The sequence below is a fragment of the Condylura cristata genome, unplaced genomic scaffold (genome assembly GCF_000260355.1).
Source record: "Condylura cristata isolate star-nosed mole 26May11 unplaced genomic scaffold, ConCri1.0 scaffold00002, whole genome shotgun sequence".
In the NCBI taxonomy this organism is placed as follows: Eukaryota; Metazoa; Chordata; class Mammalia; order Eulipotyphla; family Talpidae; genus Condylura; species Condylura cristata.
In genome coordinates, this window is record NW_004567103.1 from 26,894,126 (window position 1) to 26,921,066 (window position 26,941).

The following is a 26,941-nucleotide window of genomic DNA, read 5'->3' on the forward strand; positions in this document are numbered from 1 at the left end:
GAGAAAACGGTAGCTGTAGTGTGCTTCCCCAACTCTGCAGAGGGCTCGGTGTTCTTAACACACAGACTTTTCAAAGTAAAAGCAGAAGAGGGGCCTCTCTGGGACTCACATGCTCTCCTCAGACTGTCTCCCTTCCAGTCTGACCGCTCCTGTTCTCTCCCTGTCTGCAAGGTGGACCAGCCTGAATTTATCGAGTTCTCTTTCTTCCATCATTTTCAGATCGCTTACATTTACATAAGCTGTTCAAAGTCCTTCCCAATTCAGAATTCAAATTTTAAAACTATTGAAACATTATGGGACAGACTCTTTGCTGAATCCTGTGGTTAGAATGCTGAGCCAGACAGATCTTAAAATGATGGCCATGTCACCTAGCCTAAATAAGGTCAGATGTTTCTCTGTCCTTCACTACTGGATTATGCAAATCCCTTTTCCCCTATTCCACAGTCTAATTGTTCTAATCACTTTGTGAAGTTTCCTATTTGTTGTTTTCACATTTATTACTGATGTGCTCAGCTTTTCAATGCTAATATATTGATGTAAACTCATATGCTATTTTAAGGAAGATTATTGAGATTATATTTCTAACTTCCTTCAGGCTCTTCCCATTTTTACATAAACTGCTGCTTCTCTTTTGTTTTTTGCATCTAAACAGGCTTGAGACATCACGAATTAGGTCAGATGGATTTGGATTTGAATCTTAGTTTTGCTTTACTCTTTTCTTGGGTAAATTTTCATGTTTATTTCTGAACTTCAGTTTAGTTAGTTAAAATGTGGATTATATATTACCCTACAAGGTGGTTGTGAAGATTAAAATGCATATATGAATTTATATATGTATACATAGAGATATAGATATATTATACTTTTAAATGGAGAACTATTTACTTAAAACCATGACTGATTTATAGTGGGTGTTCAGAAAGTATTAGTCCCTACTTTTTCCTAGTCAGTTATACTTGGAAAATGTAAACTCTTATTTACTGTTCTCCTCAGATCCATCCCCATAAAGTCTCATGGTTCTATTCTTTTCCTTCTCAACACTTCCTAACAATTCAACACATTCTATAATTTCTCTAAAGTATTGCTTTCACCATGTTACTTCCCTACTGAGGCTCATACTGCAGACACACTACCCGTTGCTTATTTCTGGTGTTCTTTATGCTTTACTTTCATTTTACCTGACAAAGCTATTTCTATCAGCATCGCAAATGCAAAAGCTGTCCCCTCAGGTTATACTTGTTGCTTTTCTCTTCCGAGGTGGACCATGCTTGGTTTTACCTTCTACCTTTGCTTCTATTGTGGTAGCATTTAGGTTGTTTGCGTCAATCTTAGTTGTTGTTGTTTTTCTTTTTTTCCATAAAATATAAATTTACTAACTTGCTGTTCTGGAATCTCAGTGTGGTTCTCAGTGACTATGATCCAGCTATTGGTAGGGATGTGTTCTTTTGTGGGCCCATGAGGGAGAACATTTTGCTGCCTTTCATTCTTCCTAGATGCTACCACATTCTTCAACTCTTGGCCTTTTCTCTGTCTTTGAAACCAGAACTTTCCTTTATTCTCTTCCAGCTGCTCTCGCTTAAAAATTCTTGAGATTATCTTTGACCACCTTGATAATTCAGGCTCCTCCCTATCTTTATTACAATTTATTTATTGTTATTGAGGTAACATTGGTTTATTACATGGTATTTAATTCAGATGCATAGGTTCATATCTTTTCAGATGCATGTTAGCACATCATACCTACTACCAAGGCACCCCCAGTCATCCATCAGAGTCCATTAGGTCCCTCCACCTGTCCCCCATACCCCTCTGGAAGTCTGAAAGCTATGGTCAGATGCCTAGGGTTTGGTTTGGCTTTGTCTGTTCTTTGTTTTGAGTCAACTTTCGTTTTTGAAAGAAAATGCATAAAACTTTACTTATGTGCTACATATGTTTTATACGACATATTGGGTTTCTTTGATGATAAGGTTCAGAAATCATAATAGCTTAGACCAAAAAAGTAAATTATTATTTCATGGAATCCAATTACAATTTCACAACTAAACTGCAGGACAGATTTTAACAAAATTTTAGGGATAGCTGCAGCCAGATACTGGACAGGCCTCAGCACTTGATCCAGCTTTCATCACTGCTCTTGTCCTTCTTACACTCTCCCCTTGCAGGTAGTTCTTTCACCCTTTTACTTCTTACCAAAGATTACCCACAGAGGAGACACGGATGCTTTCAAGGAAGCTGATTGGTCCAGTTAAGGTCAGGTCAGGCCTCTGTTCCTGAATTACTTGACTCTATCCTGTAGAAGGGAGTAGGGGGTGGTATCTGATGGGACATGGCTGGGAACAGTTCCTGGGTGAAGAGTTGGAAGAATGTTAGACACCAATATTGTGTGTTATTGTATATTGTGTTATTATGAATACTCCTGGATGCTTGAATTTGTTGTACTGTTTTAAATTTATCATTCATGAAAGGTAATCTCATCTTCACAGAACTCTTCTGATATATTAATGGGAAAGATGTTGTACTGAACTAGCATGGCTAAAGAGACATTTATTATGCTTTTTAAACTCTACTTGCAAGAGGTTTATGTGAGTGAACTTGGGAATATAATTAATTATTTTGGATGGAATTGGCAAACAGTTATAGAATATTCATAGTGGTGTTATAAGTTTAAAGCTAAGATTTCACTTAGCTTTGCACTTATATGTTTTGAACAATATTTTCTCTCCAACAAAGTATTATCTGAAGTCATCTTCTAAATCACTACTTAGGTCATTGTTGCATACGAAGTAGTATATCTATAATACTCTGTTAGTATTTTTTTTTTAAGATTTATTTATTTATGCATACAGAACTGGGATACAGGCAAGAGGGGGGAGGTAAGCAGATTCACCAGAGATTGAGTGGGGAGCAGAACAGGCAGATTAACAAAGTACACTGCTGAGGGGAGCAGTGGGCAAGACAGAAAAGGTTTTATCACACCATGTGGGTCATCCCCCTGGCTGAGGATCAAACTCATGCTGAAGCGGCTGTGCTAGCTAGCTTCATAGTGTTGTGTTTTAACCATTGTGCCACCAGGGAGGGCCCCCAATAGTATTTTATTACTAGATTAACTAAATAGTGACTTTTGGTAGATTGAATATTGTAAGAACAAGAATGATAATTATAGAACCATTTGATATTTATTTTCTAAAATAATCGCATTCATAAATTGAAGTTGTTTCTAGTCACATATTGATGTTCTCCTTAACTCTGCATTGTCTTTTTCATCTTTTTGAGACAATTGAAATTTAAGACAATCTTCATTAAGTTTACATGTGTCAAAATTAAAAAGGAAGCAAAAGAAAGGATGGCATTAAGTCCAAGCTTCAGGCTGCTAATGACCCTATGGTTTTCCTACTTATAAGTTTAATAACTGAAATGTTAGCATTAACAGTTGGATTTCTCTAGAATTTTGGTTACCTTACTAAATAAGCTGCTGACACAGCATGGGAGCTTGTAAAAGATAAAAAAGATCATCTCTGGTCTGAGCTAAGACACCCTCTCCTACTGCTTTGCCTTACATATGTCTGTGTGGGGCTAAACATCTGGTAGACCACTTATTATTTGTGAATGAGGGCAATTATCCATGGCACAGGTGCGTTATCCTCTGAAAGATCTTATTTCATTCTAATATAGACATGCCTGCAAATAATTTATGAGGTGCACTTATTTTATAGTTATTTTTCCCATGGAGAATAATTGCTGAGCTGCTTTCCTTCACTTCTCCTTTTCTTTCTTTTTTAATGAAGGGTTGGACTTTGACATCTTTTAGTTATGAGGATAATTGTAGCCTATTTGATGAACAGAGAAGCCCTAAATAAGACACTAGTATTTCCCGGCAACCCTTAGAGAAGATGTCAAATCTTCCAAGACAATCTATTTTGAGACCAGATTAACTTTCAAGTCAATAGGACCTGGGCAGCAGCTCTTGGTAATACTTTCTTTCAGTTTTTGGCCATTCTCTTTCTCTTTCTTTTCTTTTTTCTCTTTTTTAAAATTTTTATTTATTCATACAGAACTGAGGTACAGGCCAGAGATGTGGAGGGTGAGAGGATTCACCAGACACAGAGCGGGGAGCAGAACAGGCAGATCCACGAAGCACACTGCTGAAGGGAGCAGCGGGCGGGTCAGGAGAGGTCTGCCGTGCCATGTGGTCACCTCCAGGGCAGGCGGGGATCGAACTCATGCGAAGTGGCTTTGCTTCTTAGTACTGTGCTTTAACCCACTGTGCCAGCAGGGAGGGCCTCTCTTTTTTTAATGTCAGAAGTGGTCATAGAAACCTTGTGTTCAGCATCAAATTCATATCTTTTTTTTTTTAAGTGTGCAGTTTCTAGTAGATTCCCTTTTCTTCTCCTTGTTTTCTTTCATGCATAGCATGATTCTGTGAAAACTTCCTTGAACATCAATGAGTTTCTAATTCTTTGAAAATAAAATATTTCTATTTGCATTTTACATGTTTGCAAATAATTACTATAGTTCATTAACAGGCATGGCAGGACTTTAGACTCATTCCCTAACAGGCAACATTCTTTTTAAAGTCCATTTTGAGTTATTTGAAATGAAAAACAGTGGCATCTTACCTCTCGACAGAGGAGGCTGTGTTATTCCATATGGAGTATCTCTATCAGATATTTCTACATCATCATATTTATAATATAAAAGGAAATAGAAATGATGAGTCAAAATTAGCACTGAATAGCCAGATAGTTTTGGAAAAGTCATCTCTGAATTCAGTCAAATGATGAAGCATATGGACTCTGGAAACACAGATCTGAATTTGAGTCCTAGCTCTGTTCTATCACTGCCTTAGTGACCCTCCTTAAGTTCAGCTTTTTAAGTATGAAGTGGGGTTCGAAATCATGCTCAAGTCAGATAAATTTGTCTAAAATGTTTATCACAGTGCTTTTTAAAAGAATGCATTGAATTAATGATGTTATTATTAAGTGCATATTACCTATTACATTGCTAAGTATGAAATGAAGATAACAATTACCTGCCTGCCTATCTGAGAGGTTATTACATCAAATGGTGACATACATATAAAATACTAGGCAAATGTAAGTTACTATTTCGATACCTTGTAGCTATAACTACCCTGTATAAAAGAAACTTTCCCTGTAACAAGTAAAAATTTTGGAAATTCTTTCTCATTCATTGTTATATCCATAGAACTTAGGATGGTGCCAGTCACACGTTAGAGTCCCATTTTTGTACAATGAAATCATTGTGTTGCTTACTTTACCACTTTTTGAAGCTTGAAACAAATTCAAATCCTTTTTTCTATCGTGGGTTTTTAAGTTTCACGTGGTTGGAAATCACTGGGAAAAAATAAGTTTACTTTTTTTTTTTTTTGGTAAATCTAGAAGAGTCAAACTGAATGGACTGTCTTTATAGGGCGGGTTGACCTTACTGTCTCCACTTTCAGTTTTTAGGGAGTGGATGTGATTAACAGGGGAGTGTATGAGAAAAGGCTTCTGGGACTGAATCCTCAGGCTGGGTCAGGCTGGGTCAGGGTTAGGTAAGGAGTTGGGCTGCTTCACCTTTGAAAATATTCAGGAAAAAAGAAATCTGGCTTTAAGCCTATATCTTTTACTATTACTGCTTTCTCCCAAATGATGAGAGTAAATAGAGTGTCAACAGAAAAGTGAATGAAAGGAGAGGGAAAAGAGAGGGGAGCAGTTTCTTTGTTTTTTTTTTTTTTGTTTGTTTTTGCCGGCTAAAGGATATGGCCTTTAATTTGTTGCAGTAAATTTAATTTAGACTTGTTGGATATTGGTCTCTTATAGACCTAGAAAATTATTTTAAAAATTATGGTCATCGGTCCTCCCCGGTGGTGCAGTGGGTTAAAGCACAGCACTGAGAAGCAAAAGCTACTTCCACATGAGTTCGATCCCCACCTGCCCCGGAGGTGACCACATGGCGTGGCAGACCTCTCCTGACCCGCCCGCTGCTCCCCTCAGCAGTGTACTTCGTCGATCTGCCTGTTCTGCTCCCCACTCTGTCTCTGGTGAAGCCTCTCACTGCCCCTGAGCCTCTGGCCTGTACCCCAGTTCTGTATGCACAAATAAATAAATCTTAAAAAAATAAAAGTTAAAAAAAAATTATGGTCATCTGTTCTCTCCTTATCTATTTCCCATATAAAACCATACTCTTGTCTCCTGTGATGATTATCTGGAAGGATGAATGGAGTGTTACAATGCCTTTTTTTTTTTTCCAGACAATGTTTCTATTCTTGACAGAAGAAATCATTGGAATCCTAGAATTTATCTATTTAGATCAAATAATGAAATTCATGATGTAATCTAGTCTTTCAGTCTTCTAGTTGAGGATTCAGTTTACTTGGGAAATTTCTTTAAAATATAGATTCTTCTTTGATGCTTTTATTCAATAATTTGGGAAGTTGATGAAAAAGCAAGAGGGGTTACAATTTGAGAAGATTCTGATGTATGTGATTTTGGTAAAAACTAGCTATTTTTTTTAAGATTTATTTATTTATGCATACAGAACTGGGGTACAAGCCAGAGGTGCAGGGACGGTGAGAGGATTCACCAGAGACAGAGTGGGGAGCAGAACAGGCCGACTGACAAAGCACACTGCTGAGGGGAGCAGTGGGCGGGTCAAGAGAGGTCTGCCACGCCATGTGGATCACCTTGGGGTGGGGATCGAACGCATGCTGAAGTGGCTTTAGCTTATTAGTGCTGTGCTTTAACCCACTGCGCCACCAAAGAGGGCCTCAAACTAAACTATTTTTTATTTGATGTGGTTCAACCTAGCTATCTCTAGAAAGGAGCAATTTTGAACCAAGAGAAGGAAAGTGATTTCTTTATGAGTTTGCTGTATAGATATTGAAGAGTTAATACTGTTCCAAGACAAGAGTGAGGAAGTCCAGAGCATGAAGTGTGTCTTCATAAGGATAATTGAATAAATTTTGCTCCCAACCAAAGCCCAGAGAAGATATAGTGAATCCTCAGAATTAGACTAGTTTTTCTTTCTTCCTCCCTCAGATCCCTCAGCCATTTGCCCCCACACAGCATGTGACAGCATTGTTGGAATAGATAGGAGTTGAAGCCTAGTAAAAAATTAATGCCTTACCTGCCAGAAATAAGTGCAAGAAATTGTGAAGCTTTCAGGTCTCTTTATGTAACCTGTGTTCTTATTAGTTGAGGTTTTGAGTGCAAACCTAAATATTAGTTATCTGTTTCACATTAATTATTGTCACAGAGATTTAAAGGGTCAGAGACTTAGAAGTTAATGCCACATTCAGTGTGGGAAAAGCAACACTGTGCACTTTGGCTTCTGTTTTTCTTTCTGGCTGACTGCAGGCCAATTGTTTCTACCCCAGCTCAACTGGCTAGCAAAATGCTAATGTTTATAGGGCAGCAATTTTCATGGTGAGGAACAGCAAATTCACTTTTGAATTCATGTGAGACTCTGGATCTCAGGTGTTCATCATGTCTCATGCCTATTTTTTTTTTTTTTTTTACATATTTGTATGTTCCTTCCTATGACCATTCTGGATTTCTCTTGTGAATACCTGCAAAATCACACAAAGAGCCCAAAAGTCTTGTGTTGTTTGGTTAGAGGCAAATGAGGAACATGAAGTTGGGAGATAAAACAAACATAAAACCTAGATTTTAGTCGTAGATAGTTTTAACTTGTGTGTGTGGCTTAAACTTTCAGAGTTTGCATTGGTCAGAATAATAATGTCTGTTTGGCTGATCAAGTAGATTAATTTGTGATTTTGAGGATAAAATGGTAACACAAGCAGTTGAAGTTTGTTATAATAAATTATCTGTGTTTGATCACGATCTTCCTGATCATTGATGCAATTCTTAACGGGAACTAAATTCTCTTAGGGCCCTTGCAGAAATGGTATTCTGTCAAACTTTGTTCAAAAGCAAGTCTAAAGTAAAGTATATGCTTGAAAATATTGAGTAGCCCATTCCTAACAGGTGGTGAGATCTTATGAAGATACCACCAAGCACGTGGACGGATCAGCAGGAAGGCATCATCTGGTAATCAGACAGAAGGAACAGTGACTGGATATGCTCACCTGGCATGGACAGGTGGAGAGGCAGCAGGAGAGCAAAACCATTGGATCCAATACTTGACGTTAATCACATTCCTATGGAAATGCCACCGTTTACAGCACACTTATGGAAGGAAACTGTCAAATTCTATTGGATGTTCATTTACACTTTATTTAAGGATAAAATAAACAAACAAATTAAATCACCAGTTTGTCCTAGCAACATTCTGAAACAAAATGGAAATAACACTAAGTTTATTAAGGCTGGCCAAAACTTGCATTTTCTGTTGAGTGCGTAGGCCTTTCTTTGTGAAAGAAAAATTATCACCAAAAACATAGTGGTTAGTACACAGCCCCTTTCTTTCTTGAAATGCATTCTTGGTTGCAGACAGGAGCTTAATCTTCCTCTGCAAGTACATGAGTGTGGTGCATGTACCAAAGGATTTTATTTCTTTTTCTGTGGAGGGAGCAGACTGGTAGCCATGAATGAAATAACAGAATGATTTGCTCAGGCAATGCAACTCCATGACTTGCTCCTCCACCCTTCTGTTCACACCTCTTTTCTATAGAAAAGTCTCTGGTACCAGTTGCTTGTAAAGGAGGAAGATTTTCATGGTTACCTCCTATTGTCATGATTCTTATAAATTCTCTGTACCTCAATACAATTGGGGTTTTGTTCTAAGGTAGAGAATAAGAAATAATTACATTCACAGTTCATCGTATTCCTTGATAGCAAAAATTTACATCCTATTGTCTAATTATCCTTAAGTATCTAGCATATTTAAGTTGAAGCAATTGTTGAATGGTAATCAAGTGTATCCAGAGAACCAATCAATAAAAAAAAATTAATTAGTTTCCACTAACATAGGAGTCAAGTTCCCAAATGCATCTTGAGACTAATGCTGTAGAATTCTTCCAATTCTGTTCCAATACTATACTGCTTTGGTTACTGTAGCTTTGTAGAAAAGTATAATAATGCACTGATGCTCTATTTGGTCTAGCCTTCTGCCCCTCCACCTTTCTTTGAATCTCTTTTCTCCTTATTTTCTGTCCTTCAGTCACTTTGGTCTTATTTGATAGCCCATGATCACTAGGCTCCATCCTACCATGGATATTTCAGACCCAAATCCCTGACTGAAGTGTTCCTCCTTGGTGCCAGGTTAACTCATACTCAGGCTTCAGGGTTCAAGTCCCAGTTCCTCTTGACACTCCCCTTTGCACACATCTCCCAGTGCAGGCTTCTACATCCTGTATTCTTTTAGATTCTATTTCCTTTCTGTACTAGCACTTCTGATTTTGTGATTATACATAATTTGCATGACTATTGGGTTAATGTCTGTACTGTTCTTACTAGGTGGTAAGGACTACTGGTAAAAAGGATAGATCAGGGCGTCTCACAACTTGTGTTCAAAGTATAGCTCTAACACTTGCAATTGATAGTAATGTAACACTGAGCAAGTTACTATCCATGACTCAGTCTCCTTAATAGAAAGTGGACAAATAGCAGTATCTTCTTGTCATAGGAATGTGAACATTTAAAAGGTGAATTTATTTGTCAAATACTTAGAACAGAACCTGACACATAAGTGCACTACTTATGTTGGATTTTGTAGTTAGGCATACTAGACTTTACAGCCCATCTAGAATATTTAAACCTAATTAAATCTTAAGTTTTCACTTGATATTGAAAGGCCTTGCTATTTAAATCAGGATAGACCTCCAGCCCACATGGACGGAGTTATCCCTGAATGCCTTTATAGTTCTAAGGTAGGTCCCACTGAACTCATCTCTATCTTAACAGATTCATCAATTACAGTTTACTTTGTAGGTGAATGCCTTCATTTTCTTATCTCCTATATTTGTACTCTGCATATTGTTGGCCTTCAGAAAGTTACTGAATTCTTAGCAAAACTGTTGATGAAGCAAGGTAGGTGTTTTCAATGTTTTTAATTAGATTTTGGTCTTATTCTTTTCTCTATATTGAGTATGGTCACTGTCCACAGATCCTTTGAGCTCCTCGATAAAGGAGACAGGTAAATCAAAGGTATTAGTGACCCATCTCTCAGCAAGTGAAAGGGCTTAGACTATTGTTTTACTTGTTGACTTCATAATTCATTCTATTATTCATTAATTTTATCTGTTTGGCAAGTGGGACTCCTGAGCTCAAGGTCATGGAAACCATAACAACTGAGGTAGGAAAATGTTGATCAAACCTTGATAGAATAAGACAGGGAGCAGGCAATGGGGTAGGAGTGCTGGGGAGAAAAGTAAAAGAGAGAGAGGCTGAGGAGAAAAGAGCCAGTAGGGATGTAAAAGAAAAAAATTACAAGTAAACCTTTGGAAACATTATCTAAAAATGTCAGCTAGTAAAGATATATGTATGTATATATATACTGGCAGTAATGCATCTGAAATGCATTATTCAGAGAAGACAATATTACCAAAGTCAACATGTATGGTGACAACTTTGTCTTGTTGCAGAACGAAAAAAAAAGAGAGATGTGGAAGTGCTTCAAGTAAATGAAAATGAATCCAGTTCATAATCAAGTAAAAATGTTATGGGTCCTGAGCCAGAGAATATTCTTATAGTGGGCTTTTTTCAGCACCCTAAATTTAACCAGATGGAATGCTTTTTAAAGCACCACCCTATTCAAACTTTGGAAGTGAAGAATTTGTCTTTTAATGGTAAATTTGCATTCCATCAAAAGATGGAACACATCATCCTCAGCTTACTTATTACCCAGAAATAAATGATAATTTATTTTACTTTATGGTCTATGATGAATACCTAGATTTCAGAAAATTTATTTCAGATATGATCCAGAAGAGGTATACAAACAAAGTGGATCAAGGCACATTAAAAATGCAAACTCCGTTCTTGGTATACAGAAAGCCATGTAACCACAAATTTTTGTTGGTTTTAATATGAATATCCTATTTCACAAACCCCAAATAGTGAGGTTAGAGAGAGAATATTCACTACCCTGAATATGGAAAAATTAATGCAACTAAATTATTAGTAAGGAAGGATCTAGTTGCTGAAATGCAAATGGGTCAGCAGCAAGTTAACACAATCCAATAGGAACCATGGGGTCTGTCAGAAATTCTTTGTTTGGAAATGGTCCCATATGCTACTGAAATAGCATCATGATTTTCAGATAGGTATGACAAGTGGAAGCTGTAGTGGTGGAATTAGAGCCCATGTTGCTCTAATTTTATACAATGGGCTATGTTTTTTAATCAGTCAGCGGGGTGATTTAGACATATTTTGGTACTAGGAATAAGAGTTTTAACAGTCAACAATATTTATTGAATGTCAAATATGTGTCACGCATTGTGGTAGGTGCTAGGAATCGGAAAGGTGGTAGATAAAATGATAACCAAGGCATTTGATTATTCTTGTGGAATTAGAAAACCCAAGTGAAGACCCAGATGTGAAACAAATAGTCATAGTATGATTTATATTTTACTTGAGATATGCATCATAAAAGGCAGTCTCCAGGGTAAGTGAGGGAAGGGTTGTCAGAGAAAATTACATTTGAACTGGATCTTCGCAAGTGATTAGAGCATTGTTGCCCAAAGATGGAAGAGGCAGTCAAAAGAAGAGCATTTTCAAAGGACAGATTGACAACTCACCTGGGAATAGTGGGTGTAACTGCAGGGTGTGACAACCAGTGTGATTGCATTGAGCCGCAGGACAATTCTGGGCAGGGAGTGGGCATTATGATCGCTAGTTCAGAAATAGAAAAGCTTAGGGCCAGGTTAGTTAAGCATCACCCCAAGTGGGGTCATTTTTACAGTATGGTTTCATAGTAGCAATAGTTCTTTTATATATATATATTTGTATTTATATTTATACATGCAAGAACTGGAGCAGAGGCCAGAGGTGTGAGGGTGCGAGGATTCACCAGAGACAGAGTAGGGAGCAGAAAAGTTGGATCTACTGAAATACCCTGCTGAGGGGAGTATCAGGTGGGTTATGAAAGGTGTGCTGCACCATGTGGGTCACCTCCTGGCTGGGCCTCGAACTCATGCTGTAGTGGCTGTGTATAACTTCGTAGTGCTGTGTTTGAACCTGTTACACTAACAGGGAAGGCCCAGCAGTAGTACTTGAGTAGAAGTTTTATAGATCTAAAATAGATTAATTAATTTTGATTAATGATTTAAAAATGCTATTGTGGGAGACATATGATCTCTTAATAAAAATTATGTTAAACAGGGTTAATGCCCAGTGCTTGAGAGTAAACTGTTCATGATATATAAGCCTGCCTTTGCTACCCAGCTTATTATTCCTTGCCCACTTTTGCCAGAAAATAACCTTTCTTGGGATCTATTGAAGTGAGAAACTTACTTCTAAGATTTCCTTGAGATGTATTCAAGTGTCCTACTTAAACTTATATCTATGATTTCTGACGCATTAAAAAAAAAAATCTAGGTTGTAACAAAGAAGCGCCTGAGAAATAGACTGATCATCTCCTGTTCTGGAGGCATGAAAGAGAATTCCTCAATTAAGAGGATCGGTTATTATGTGAAAGAAGTCAGAAAAAATCTAGGGGAAGAAAAATAAAAAAATAGTCAAAACAATATGAATTACAATGAACACTTAAAAGTGATTAAATGGATGGGGCAAGAGAAGGGAAAAGAGAAAACCATATTAGGAAAGTAGGCCTCAACGTGTTTTTTGTTGGAAGAAAGAAATACACATGGTAAAAGTAATAGTGAATTCAGGAGGAGAAATGGCTCAGTTTCGGATAGTGGCTGTTAGACTCATATAGTAGTGTTGATCCTTGGAAATAAACGTAACCATGATAGTCAAGTTCTGTTTTGTTACTGATAAAGTCTCCAAATTTGGACTATGGACAATTTATTGGACTCATAATACATATAAGGGTTATCTAAACATTCTACAGTCAGATTATCACATTTTTTAGATGATTTATTAGTTTGTATTAATTCACTTGTTTCTCTTGTATTGATATTTAATAGCTGATTTTGCTATCTTGCTATTCTATTGAATAGTTCATCAGTTGTGTATGTTATTTTTCTGTATCTGTATGTGTATAATTGCTTACTTAAAGAGGATTCTAAAACTAAAGAGGAAATTCAAAATTGCTTTGGAAGAAAAACAAAATTTTATGATTCTGTATCAGTAGAAAAGATTCATGTAATAGCAATAATATTTTGTATTTTCACTATCTAGAAAGCAAATAGGATAGAAATAGTTCACTAAGAAAATCCAAACTTATTGTACATTATATCAGACACAAAAATTACAACTTCAAGCATCCATTTTATATATTGTATAATCAATGAGTAATAGAGCAAAAAAAGAAAAATTTTGAAATCATTTTGAAGACAAAAAATTCTTGCTGTGTGTCTGTAGTATTTCCATAAATTTGACAAATGCAAGGCATACTTTAATTATGCCACCTACAAATGGAACAGAATGGAAGCAATTAGCTTTTAAGATTCATTTAAAGTCATCTACAGTTATAAAACATCATCCTAAAATAATAGTGCCTTCCATTTGAGTCACTGTATATCACTTGTTTGCTACTAGCAGTATAAATAAAAGGGGGAAAATCAAAATTGCTTTAGCAGAGAGACAAAATAACACCTTCCTGTGGCTTGACATCTTCAGAAGTTTGGAAGGTGGGCCCTCCTTCATGGGTGATCCACTTCTTTCCAACCAACAGACCATGTAGCAGAAAACCAAATCCAGCAGTTGCTCTGGAGACATTTGTTGGTAGAGAACATGGTGGTCTGGTCCCTTACTGGGGTGGGGTGATCCCTGAGATGGTCCTCACCAGTTTTCTTTTCTCATAAAGCCTCTGCCTGGGGTCTGTCTGATGTGAGAGCAAGATGCAGGATTCTTGGCTAGCAGTTGTATGTAAGCAGGGAATGACTGGGAGCAGGTGAACCTAAACATGGCATTTAGTATCTGCCAGTGAGAGGACTGGGGAAAACTCTATCATACAAATCTCTGCACAGAGTGGGAGGGTGTCAGGGTGCCTGCTCTTATTGGCCTGACCCAAGTGGTATATGATCCAATCCTGGAACAGGTCTCTGGACCCATCCCAGTCAGGTGGCCCTGTCCTTAAGGACCTGGTATTCCGAGGATTCCTTGGAAGTCCTCACCAGCCATATGCCCCATTTGAAATATCAGGCCTATAAAATGATACTTGTTAAGGCATTTAAATATTTTAGTAATTTTGTCTCATGAATACATTTTTCTAAGTTAACAAGGTTTCTCTTAGACAACAAAGCTGGATTTGATATTAGTGATTCTTTGATATTTTCTGAAAGAAGTTTGAACTTACCTGTTTCCAGCTAGTTTCATGAGTGGCTGACATTCTTTTTCATCTTTGAAAAGATTCTCTTCTATGTTCCCTGAGAAAATTCTCTCTAAATTGAATATTTAGTGAAGTTTCATGTTCTGATTATAGTTCAGGAAGGAATTAAAATTTCAGTTCTCTCTTTTTATTAGGTAGCGACTAGCTTTCTCAGTTTGATGAATTTTAATATGGTCATTAACTGTATTGGTTATTTTATTTGGTTAATTTAGTGGTTATTTAGTTTGTTTTCTTCTAAAGTTCTTAATAAAAGTTTAATTCATGGGCATGATTTCTTCATAACTCTTTTGGATTGATCTTCTCAGTGGTCTCTAAGTTTTTAATGCATTCAATATTCATGCAATTCATAGTCAATGCTCAGTGCTCACAAGAACAGAAACATTTACCACCAACGGCAACTGTTCTTTCAGCCCCAAATGTTCAGCCCAGAGCTTGATCTAATTTTCTTTACTATATCAACTTCTTTCTGTCACTTTAAACTTTGCTGATTTTTTTTTCCTTTTTGATAACTTGGTTTAATCTTCTTTGCTATTCATTCAGGGTCTTGTGAAAGCAGATTTATTCTTACCAGAGGATGAGAATGTTCATGTAAAACATATTTTAGTGCTTTCTCCAGTTGTACTTCATTCTTGGTATGTGTTTGGAAGGCGGTTTTGGTTACTGCTACATGAAATTCAGTGTGGTTTCATGTATCTTAAATTATGAATCTTACTTGTATGTCATTCATTAGATTAACTGTTACATATATTGAGATTTAATTTCTTTGAAATATATTTAAAGCCCCCAAATTTAGTGCTTCCTAGGTCGATAATAGCAATGGCTAGTACTGTATTTCTGATCATTTGTTTTCAAGTATTACTCAAGATCTCCAAATCCTTTTATTAATCAGGTCAGAGTTTTTCAAGTGCTTGATGTCTTTTCACCAGAAAAGCTTCTTATTTTTCTCAAGTATTAATATTTTAACAATTAAATAAACTGATTATATATACCACCATTTTTCATTGTAACCAGCAGATACTTGGGCCTGGTTTAAGGAATATAAAAAAGAAGAGTACATTAAAATATAAATAGAAAATGTAATGGAGTCAAAAGTTCTTTAAAGTATTATCAACCTTAATACATGCCTAACAAATTTTCAGAATCACAAATTAAAGGGGAAATGTAACTATAGATCTAATAAAGCAATTAATAAGAAATATTATGAACAATTTTATAACAATAAGTTTGATCACTTATATAAAAATGGACAAATTTCTTGATAAAAAGCAACATCAATTTGACCTATGGAGAAACAGAACATCTGCATAACCTTGAATCTCTTAAAAATTAAAATTCGGCCCTCCCTGGTGGCACAGCAGGTTAAAGCACAGCACTAAGAAGCTAAAGCCATTTCAGCATGAGTTCGATCCCCGCCCCAGAGGTGACCACATGGCGCAGCAGACCTCTCCTGGTCCACTCACTGCTCCCCTCAGCAGTGTACTTTGTCAGTTGGCCTGTTCTGCTCCCCACTCTGTTTCTGGTTAGTCCTCTCACTGCCCTTCCACCTCTGGCCTGTACCCCAGTTCTGTATGCATAAATAAATAAATCTTTAAAAAAAATTAAAACTCATTGTCAAAAACGTCCTCCCAAAAAACATCCCCCAGTTCTGTATGAATTCTACAAATCTATTAAAGAGCAAGTAAAATCACTTTTACTAATTGTATTAGAAAATAGAGGAGGAAGAAACATATCCTGGTTCTTTTTTATGAGATGCAGCATAATAATGATAACCAAATCTTCCAAAGATATTAATACCCAAATCTTCTTATAAGAAAATAGTGTAAAAAATGTTGTTTACAACATAGCTATATATATATTTATGAAAATATTCACAAACCGAGTCTAGCAATATATAAACATTATAATAAAAGATGACCAGGTTGAATTTATTTCTCAGAATGCAATGTTATTTGAACATTTAAAAGTCAGCAAAACTAATGAAAGCATAAAAAACATATGATCATTATAGATACTGAAGATAAAGGATTTGTGAAAATTCAATCCCCATTTGTTGATATAAACTTTCAATGATCTAGAAATAGATGGGAACTAACTCAGATAAAATCATATTTAATCATGAAATAATTAATACTTTCACCTTACGGTTAGGAACAAAACAGGGCTGCCTTTTCTCATCACTGTTACCCAACAATATATGTAAAAATAAGTATATTAAGGCAAAAAATTCCTAAGAATGGAATAGAAGATATAAAATCATATCTTCAGATGTCGTAAGTATACAGGTAGCATTTACAAAATTACAATTGAAGTTAGAAAACTTCTAGGTTGAAAGGTAAATATACAAAAATCAGTGTATGTTTATATTAGCAGGAAACAATTGATAATCAAGTTTATAAAAATGAATGCCATTCATAATGACACCTTAAATATAAAGTACTTAAGATTATATTTAATAGGAGACCTCTACACTTAAAAGTGAAAATTGTTGCTGAGAGAAATTAAATATTGAAATAAAGAGATATATCACATTCCTGGATTTGAAAACGTAAGGATGTTAAGATGTCAGCTTTCCTCAACTTGGTTTTTAGATTTAATGCCACTCCAATAAAACCAACCCCCCAAATTTTTCTTTTAAGAAATAGCAATTTTATCATAAAGTAATTATAGGAAAAGTATAGCTAAACAGTTTTTAAAGAGAAAATCCAAGTATTAGGACTCACTGTATTTGAATTCAAGACTTACTATAAATATACAATAATCAAGACATTCATGCAGAATTGAGTGTTCACACATATGCTTACCATTTGATGGTCATTGCATAGTATAGTTCTCGATAAGACAAACTTTTCCAGAAATGGAGGTCCTTGCCACACTGGCCATCTATGAACAATGCCTAGTGGATAAGTGTTGTTTCTTTTGAATTCTCTGGAAACCCAGAAAAGACTGTCTTCTAAAGCTGTACCTGAAGATATTTGCCACCATAGAAATAGTGGGAAAGGATGAAAGAAGGGAGATTGTAGCAGAAGTATCTCCATAAGAGATGGAGAATGGTACATCCCATTTACCAGCAGTCATCTTGGACTAGCTGCTGGGAACTATGGGCAGGGCTGAGTGGCCAGGTGAAGTTATGTAACAGGAAGGCAGGTGAGTTCTTGGACAACAGAGGAAAGACACATTAAGAAGAAGGGCTTGCTTGCTTTTTGGCTTTGGACTTTTCCAATGACTTGAGGGACTTGGGATATACACATGGAGACATGTAGAGACATGGAGGGGACACATGGGTGAGAGACACGAGGTGAAGTTAACAATGGCAGCTTTGATCTTGATTTGTGCATTGATTTTGTTTTTCTTTGTCCAAGACTTGCCTGGCCTCTTTTTGCTGCTTCCCAATGGTTCCCTCCCAGAGGGTACCTGAGATCTGTGGCAAGAGTTTGGGACTCAATGATCCCAGTTTGAGCCAGCCTCCTTTGGTTGGGCATTTACCCATGAGGAAATGGGTAATTTGGGATGTTTTAGTTGGAGTATTATTTCTTCTTCTCTGCAAACTAATCCCATTGCAATGTTTTCACACTAAGTTTGTCTTTGAGTGCTTAGACAGCCAGAATCCATTAGGGTATGCACATTTGGGGCTCCTGGGGAACCTCTTGGTCTGCCCATTACTATTTTTTTTTTCAGTAGGTGCCAAAGGCATTTGATGGGGAAGGAAAGTTTCTTTTATACAGCAAATAGTACTGGTACAAATACTAATGCACATGAGAAAAATGGATTTAACTGCTACCTCACATAACATACAAAAGTTAATTAGAGGTGAATCATGGATATAAACATAAGCTAAATCAATAACACTGTTGGAAGAAAACCTAGAAGAATGCATTTTGGGGAATGCCAACTTTTTAGACAAGGCACAAAAGCAATGAATGAGCTCCAATTTCTGATCCTCAAAATACCTCATTAAAAAAAAGAAAAATTTCAGGTTGGAAGAAAATGGTTTCAGTACATATATCTCACAAGGAATTTGTGTCTGGGATACATAATAAATTTACACAAATCAAGAAGAAGGAAAATAAAAAAATGGCAGAAGATTTGAACAGATACTTTGCAAAGAAGGTGCACAAATCTATTAGTAAGATACTCACTGGCATTAGTAATCTAAGAAATGCAAAATAAAGTGATCATGAGATACCATTTGAGAATAACTCAAATTAAAAAAATCAAATTCCCTAATTGTTATTTAGTATGTGAGACAGCTGACACTTCTATCTATTGCTGGTGGGACTATAAAATGGTATAACCACTTTGGAAAACTGAAAGTTTTTAAATTTAGCAATTGCCTAGCCATTCTAGAATTTTATCCATGAGAAACGAATATACATATCCACAGAAAGACTTGCATCAGACTACCCATAGCAACTGAAATCATTATGGCCCTCAAATAAGAAAAGTACAAATACTTATCAGTTGAAAATGGTTAGCCAACTTGCATTATATTTCATACAATGAAATACTCATTAGCAGTTAGGAAAAAAGGGGTAAGATTTTGTGTAATATAACAACCTGGATGGATCTCAAAAACATGTTGATTGGGCGAAGACACAGAAAATTATATGTAATTCAATGTATATGAAATTTAAGAACAGGTAAACTAATCTGTAATAGTACATGTCAGTTCAGTTGGGTAGTTAGAGAAATGAGGTGATTGAAGAGCTTTGTAGAGTTTTCTAGGGTAAAATACATTGTAAATTTATTATTGTGGTTACATGTGTTTTTATATTTCTTTCAGTTCTTATTGAAGTGTATATTTGTGAATTTCACCTTATTAAAACTGGAATGGGCTAGGAAACATAAACAAGAGAAATAACATATTAAACCTACATTATAATAATTTATTTCAGAAGTATCACCCTATAAAATTACCACTATGTGTAGAGAAGTGAGTGATATTAAGTCTCAACTAAATTTTCCATTGAAAGATTATTTATTTAAAAGATTATGTAAAAATTTTCATTCTCTACTGACTCTCATTTTTCAAGGATGAAACTGAGAGTTAGGAAGTTCCCTTCAGAGTTTCTCCCAGGACTGTGATCCAGATAATTTACCTTTACCAAAGCTTGAGTTTCACCTCCAGAAATGATGTATTTTACAAAGGTTAAAACAATGCGGCTTGTAACATATATCAAATGAACTATATTCTGGTTATTAAGCAATGTTTACAAATTCAAAAGCCTTGAAATGATATTTTTTTTCTGATCAAAATGAAGATAAATTTGAAATTACTAAGAAAAAAGGCCAGCAAATTTCCAAATACTGAGGAACTAAGTAGTATATTACTAAATAACCCACAGGTCAAAGAAGTCTCAAAGGAAATTAAAAGAAAAGAAAAGAAAAGAAAAATAAAAAGGTGAGCCACTTAAAAGTGAAAATACAATACAATATATCAAAATTTGTGGAACTCAACAAATTAGATCTGTGAGCAAAATATACAGCAATAAAGCAATAAATGCAAACAGTATAAGGGAAGAAAAATGTTAAGTCAGTAGTCAAAATTCTCACGAACTCAGGAAACTCAGGAACTCAGGAAAAGCCGAGTAAAATAAACTCAAAATAACTAGAAGGAAGGAAACAATACATATAAGCAGACACCAATGAAACAATTCATAAACGCATGGAGAAAAGTCAATAGGGTAAATATTGATCATTCTTTAAAATGATCAATAAAATTGACTTTCCAGAAAGATTGAGAAAGGAAAAGAGAAGAAACAGATTGATAATAACAGGAATGGGATAAATAATAACACCACATACCCTGCAAACACCAATAAAATTATAAATTAATGCTACAGAATGAAGTTATACAAATAAATCAGACAACTTAAATGAAGTGGACCAATTTCTTGAAAAATGCAAACTATTAAAATTCATACAAATATTTAATGATTATTTGAATAGCTTTAACAAGAAGGGAAGGTGAATTTATATTTTAAAAACTTAAATAGTAGATTCAGACACTTATTTTCACTGGAGAATTTTGTCAAACATTTAAAAAAGATTTAACACTAACTTCATGCAATCTCTCTTAGAAAATAGAAAGTGAAGGAATACTTTACATATCAGAGTTGCTATGTACAGACCAATACATCTTATGAATTTAGACACAAAAATCCTTGAGAAAACAAAACTAAATCAATACTGTATTAAAAGAATTATAAAACACAACCAAGTAGGACTTATTTCAACTATGCATAGTTGTTTTAATATGTGAATATAGTCAAAGTAACCCATCATGTTCACAGGCTAACCCAGATAAATCTTATGATCAGATCAGTTGATGGCAAAAAATAAGCATTTCACAAGCTTCTGTATCCACTCATGATAAAAAAGAAAAAAAAAACTCTTAATAAGTTAGTCATAAAGAGGAATTACCTCAAGTGAAAAAGATTATGCAGAAACACGTAAAGTGATAATTTCTTATACTTTCACTCCATCCAGCTAGGGCTCCGTTCAACTTAAGGGTGAAAAGCTGAATATTTCTGTTTAGGATTGGAAAGAATGCAAGGACTTGTTCTTACCATGTAGTTCTATAGTGTTTTATTTGTAATTCATAATCATGTATTCCTAATAAAAGGTAGGGACAACTGAAATAGAGCCATGGTTAAACAGTGATATAGTCAGCAATATAAGGGAAAAGCTATTGATTAATCTGACCACTTAGGTGGATTGCAAAACTATTGATACTGAGCGAAAAATACTCATTTTCACCAAGTTGCATACAGTATGATGAGTTAAAGAGGGGCCTGAGGTTATAGGGCAGCGGCTGTGGCTACCAAAGGACAGTGTGGGAAGCCTGACAGTGGCAGGAGTCTTGTCTGCCCATGTCTATAGCCTGACTGCGATATAGACAACAGCTTCACAATATGTTCCCAATGGGGGAAACGGAATAAAAAGGAATGGAGGCTCATTATAATTTTTTAATAAGGATATGTGAATTTACTATATGTCCAAATATAAAGTTTAATTAGGAAGCTATAAAAATAAAGTCATGAAAATGGTGTTCATTTTGGATACTTAATTCAACGTTTTGGTGGAAATTATAATCATCATAATTTATAATCAAATTTTAAACAATAATTTTTATGATTTTATCTTAAAGAAATCCCTTAATAAGTAGGGCTAATTTATTTTACTATTTAATACCTGTACTTAATGGTATACACTATATACATCTATTTTATCAATAGATTATCGGTAAAATGAATTAGAGTATATTCTTATAAATGAACATTCAGCTATTCTAGAGGTTGCAGAGTAAGCAGAGATCACAGAAAATAATTGTGATGTATTAGAAGTGAAAACAGCAGTTTTAAAACAGTACTGTTCCTGTATTTTTAAAATAATAATATATCTGCTGTGTAAGCACAAGAGAAAAAATAGTGATCAAGTAGGAATAGTTCACCATCTCCTTGGGGTTGGGTGGGGTGAGTATGAGAAATCATCATTTTACATGTTTCTATATTGTTTTTCTTCTTTGATTAGATACATTTACTAGTTCTAGAATTTAAAAAATCATGAATTAGCATTTAGTAATAACAGCATAGAAATTTTTCAGATAAAGGGGCACCTTTAATAATAATAATAATACACCTCTAATAACCAAAGAGCCTTGTGAAGTAAACCAGTATTCCTACTTGTAATGAGGAAATAGATTTTTCCAGAGAGGGAGTAATTTCCTCTAGGAGTCAGTGCTAGAAGTCTTTGCCCCACACTTTTTCCAGGTTGCCTCCATTTTTATATTGTGTTAGACTTTCCCTTGCTCACTCATATCTTTGCCTTGCTGAAGTGACTTTTCCATTCCCCTTCTCACTGCCATTTGTAATCTGCCAATCAAAAGTCTTTTGAGTCAGAGTAGACTCCAGCACTTGGGCAGGTATCATACCTTCAGCGGCTGTGTGCCTCAGTCCCAGCTCAGCTGGCTAGCACTGCATGCATGGGGGTACCTTGTGCCTGCCCAAATTGTCTTCAAGTGCAGGCTTTCTATATGCCCAAGGAGACTTGGTCTAAAGTAGAGGCCAGGTGAACAGTTTCTTTTGTCATCTTTCTCCTCAGTGAGGAGGGAGGCAATGATCCTTTAAAAATAAGCCTTAGCTCAAGCCCCACCTGAACATTATCTTTTAAATGAGCACCTAATTGCAATTCAAGAAAGATACAGTATTCTTTTCAATGTGAAAGAGGAGAATCACAAAAGACCCCCAGATTGAAAAGGGTAGATGAGGAATCCCAGAACCTCAAACTGAGAGCACTTCCTCTGAAATTATAATGGCATTCTTACACTAGTTAGTAGCTCATCACCAAGAATGTTTTTCATTTATTATTTAAAAATACTTTTTTTTTTCCAAGTGAGGGACATTTATTGTGGATAATACAATAGGAGAGAGGTGGCAGACTCCTGGAGCCCTGCTCTCCCAAAAATAAAAAGACACCTTTTGCCAGCAGTCACTTTTACTCTCCAGCTTCTGTCACCTAAAGTTTAGTCAGCTATTGTTAAAAAAGGAACCTATCACTGTCAACAAGTTCTGTGACCTTGAAACTCTAGAAGTTCAACTCTCTTGTTGTCAGTGTGACCTCTCATTAAAACTGTTGGCTCCTGCCTGCTTCTGGTTATGTTAATCATGCGGTGGGTTTGTCTATGTAGTTAAAGGATCAAGACCAAAGTTTTGAAATGTGATCAACAGCTATAGTCCTGTTTATGATCTTGTACCACAAACGATCCGTTCAGCTGCCTCCTCTATTAATCATCTCTTGAAGAGGAGGGAGTCACTTGGCTCTATCTTTTGTGCATAGTCAGGTTCCCCTTCATTTCACCTTACTGGGGAGCCTGCAGTAATCATTTCTCTTGCTGATGGGTGGCCATTGTGTTATTGTTTGCTCCCTTATTCAAGTTGGTGGGTGGCATTTGTAGTGAGAGCATTCCTTCCTTCTGGTGATTGATGGGTTGAGGACCGGGGAGGAGAGGTAAGCTAAGGAGGCAAAAATTACCTCAGAGATGAGATTCCGAAATAATCTGAAAGGGTTCCCATCTTAGCAACCCTCAAAAAAATACATAGAAACACATCTGTCCCTTATTTTTTCAGCTTGCTTTATGGTGAGTCATTCAAGTTCTTAAAACCATACAATTACACATGCTAGCAGCAGGGAAAAAGAGTAGATAATAAACCTGGCAGGGGTAATTTAACCAAACCATGCGTATCAGTGGTTTATACCAATAAGGGAGATTTAAGAGTTCCTTTCAACACACAGGGTTATATACATACATACACACACATGCATGTATGCACACATATATGAAATATGGAGTTAAATGCACACATTTACACACGCAATAATAATAAGTATACCTCCTATATACAGGGGAGAGACTGATTAATTCATCACATAAACATGCATACACTGTATACTGCCTTCACTATGTTCAGAGGAGAAAGAGAGTGAACTATTATATATATTATATGTGTGTGTGTATATGTACATATATATACATATACATATATACATGCATACGTGTGTGTGTGTATACATGCAGTAATCAGTTTAAAACAACAGATAGAAATCAGGCCTGTGTATTAGGTCTTCATATTCCTGCAGTTGGACAAGGAAATGTACCGTTTTGAGAGAATTATAATGAAAGACATTTCTGTGTGACAACTAAAGGGTAACTGAAGATACAGAAATCAGTGATTTCTTGGAGAATTGACTGAATAGGTGTGCAGCTTACTAAGCGCGTCACTTGCTCTAACACTGTTGCACTTGATCAATACCGCTCAGTGGATGCAGATGTTTAAAATTATTTCTGTATATAAATATATATCAGATATAATTTTTTGATTTTTCAGAACTGAATTTGACAAAAAAAAATCCAGAGTAACACACCTGGGGACATTATCTATATACTGTAAGTAAATAAAGAGCTGGAACTAGTTGTAGATGTGACTTCCCTCAGAAAAGGGAGCATACAAAAGTATTGGATTCCAGGGCATCTCTTTCATGCAATCTGTATATATAACTTTATAGAGATTAGTAGCAGTGGCTTAGAAGATCCAGGAAGGACTAATTATCTAAATTTCATCATAACAAGTCCTTTATAACTTTAACATTTATCTCTAAGTGGTTCTCTAAGTAGTTTTGGGTTGAATTGTGATGTACTACAGGATGAGAAAACGACATTCTTGATTTTTTTCAATGCTTATAATTTTAACATTTTTCAAATGTTATTTAAAAGTTATATATTTGAAAATAATTGCTAAAGATTAAAAGATTAAAGGAATAGGAAAACTTTGACTTTGTAGAATTTGCATTGGTGCTACTTATAGTTCATCAGATCATACACACACACACACATAATATACACACACATACACACTTCTTAGTAAACTTAGAGGATAATTAATTCAGGTCCTGAAGTTGCCTTTTTGTCTATAATGTAAAATCATACATTATCAGCATGATATGTTATCATGATGTAATTCTTTTTTTTAAGATTTATTTATGCATACAGAACTGGGATACAGGCCAGAGGTGCAGGAGTGGTGAGAGGGTTCACCAGAGACAGTGGGGAGCAGCACAGGCAGATCGACGAAGTACACTGCTGAGGAGCAATGGGTGGGTCGGGAGAGGTCTGCCACGCCATGTGGGTCAGCTCCTGGGCGGGGATTGAACTCGCACTGAGTTGGCTGCAACTTGTTTGTAGTGCTGTGTCCTAACCCACTGCGCCACCAGGGAGGGCCATACTTAATGTTCTTAGGTATTCATCTGCATCTAATTGTGCGATAATCTAGGTCCTAGAAGTGTTTCAATCTACAGTTTTAACCTGAATTTGAAGCCATCTAGCTTAGTAGCACACTGTTTTTTCTTTTTAAAAGATTATTTTTAAAATTATATCAACAGTACAATAAAACTTTAGGAATATCTTATTCAAATTTCTAACCTAAATTTTTCCCTTAAAATAAAATTTTATTGGTTTATAATTATATAGATTTCAGGGGCAGTTTTACATTCAGAGATTTTTTTATTCCTTTTCCCAATTAAGAGTACTTTGAATGTTATATGTATATGTGTACTGAGGAAAGATAAGTGAATCTGAAATCAGGGAACATTAAAAATATGTCTATAGGGACCTCCCTGGTGGCATAGCGGGTTAAAGCACAGCACTGAGAAGCTAAAGCCACTTCAGCATGAGTTCGATTCCCGCCTGTCCCGGAGGTGACCACATGGTGTGGCAGACCTCTCCTGACCCGCCCGCTGCTCTCCTCAGCAGTGTACTTCGTTTATCTGCCTGTTCTGCTCCCCACTCTGTCTCTGGTGAATCCTCTCACTGCCCCTGAGCCTCTGGCCTGTACCCCAGTTCTGTATGTACAAATAAATAAATCTTTAAAAAATATATATATATAAAATATATCCATTTATATATATATAAATATATATATATGTATGTATGTAAATATAAATCTATATTTATATATTTAAATAAATATAAAAATATATCTTTACATATATATAAATATATCTATATATATACCTAAAGCATTTCATCTTAAATATATTCCATTTTGTACATATGTCACCATTTTAACAACTTCTTCATGTAGTGCAACTAACTGTAGCTTTCCTTTGTAATTTAAAGTAAGCAAAACTTCTCATTGTTCATGTCTTAAATACTTGTTAATGAGATTAGAGGTTCTTTTTTTTTTTTAAGATTTATTTACTTATACATACAGAATTGGGGTATAGGCAGGAGATACAGGAGCAGTGAGAGGATTCACCAGAGATAGAGTAGGAAGTAGAACAGGCAGATCAATAAAGTATACTGCTGAGGAGAGCAGTGGGCAGGTCAGGAGAGGTCTGTTATACCATGTGGGTCACCTCCCTGACCACCCTGGCTGCAGATAGAACTCATGCTACAGTGACTGGAAATAACTTGATAGTGCTGAGACTTTAACCCCTGCACCACCAGGGAGGCCAATTATCTCTCAATTTTTATGGGTTCCTGGAGCTTAAGTACAGATTAACTGGGTCTCCTTTTCAGCAACTCACAGGCAGCCACACAGGGATCCTTTCAGAAGTCTAAGATTTTCTTACAGACTCAAGTAATATTGGAGGGATCCCCTTCCTTGTTACTGTAGTACCGGAGGTCTCTGATATCATACTGTCGGGGGGCTGCTCCAGATTCTAGAGGGCCCTGCAGTTTCTTGCTGCACAGCCTCCTCACAGGACTTGTGCCCTGGCAACTTCTTTGGAGAATTTATCTCTTCAATCTGCTAAGCTGGAGTTGTATAAATGTAATGTGATCACTGGAGTGACTGCTTTGGGAGACTATTTTCATCACTTTTACTCTATTCTCTTGAGTAGAAGCAAACTGCAGATTCCTTCTCAGTTAAGTGAAGGGTCATAGAAAGGGGTAGTGGGGGTCAACTTAGAAGTCTGCCTACCTTGTACTGTAATCTAGTCATGAAAGGGCACAAATCGATCACTTGTG